Below are 824 nucleotides of genomic sequence, written 5' to 3'. Positions count from 1 at the left end.
CTCGCCAGATGCAACATGTAGCAAAGCTTTAAATGGTTTTCTGATACACAGAGAGGCTACCTTTGCGAGCGAGGCGAATACGCTTAAAAAGTATAAACGGTTGAATCGGATAAAGCGGTAACCCAGTTCTTTTTAACGCGAAACGCGCGTTCCGTGGAAGCGTTTTCCGCATCTCCTCTTGTTCGATTTATACCAGAGACAGAGAGAAAGGGGGGGGGGGAGGAGGAGAAGAAGCGCGGGGGGCAGGAGAAGGATTGTTTTAACGGTTGTCGTGTGTGTGTCGCCGGTGGCGGACAATAAAAGTAGCGAGGAGAGGATTCGCGGATGGAACAGCCGGAAATAATAGCGGCGTGCCACGCGGATAAGCGGAGCAAGTCCAACGTGAGAGAGGCAGAACAACGAGAACGGCCATAAAAGGGACGTAAAACACTCTGTCAGCGGTCTCTGTGGCTTCACTTCACAGCAACGATTTTATTTCCTTCAGAAACACACAGAGATCTTTCTCTCTTCTGGGACAATTCGGTGTCTGTGAATTTTTTTTCGAGAAATTTACCCTCGCGACTTAATCTTTCTCGACAGACAGACACAAAGGGACAGAAATATGAATTTGCCGTTTGTCTGTCCCGTGCTTGATTAGGTGTCCGGCACGTTTTTTACAGGATCGATGGAAATGTTTTTCCAAGTCGTCGGCGTCGCAGGATAAATGGCGGAAAAAGGAAGTAAAATTAACGAGCCTCCATCGGTCACCGTTCGCCACCTGTTGCCAGCACTATTTTCCCCGTTTCCTACTGATTTACGATATTCGACCGTTAACGGGACCGTTT

The 824-nt window shown here is 48.3% G+C and overlaps 1 protein-coding gene across 5 annotated transcripts in view; it reads right to left on the bottom strand.

Moving 5' to 3' along the window:
- Positions 1-824, bottom strand: part of LOC108571003 — a 60004-nt gene that overhangs the window by 29409 nt on the left and 29771 nt on the right. The window lies entirely within an intron of this gene.

Source organism: Habropoda laboriosa, unplaced genomic scaffold, assembly GCF_001263275.1.
Source record: "Habropoda laboriosa isolate 0110345459 unplaced genomic scaffold, ASM126327v1 scaffold88, whole genome shotgun sequence".
Lineage (NCBI taxonomy): Eukaryota > Metazoa > Arthropoda > Insecta > Hymenoptera > Apidae > Habropoda > Habropoda laboriosa.
This window is presented reverse-complemented; position numbering and strand designations above follow the sequence as displayed.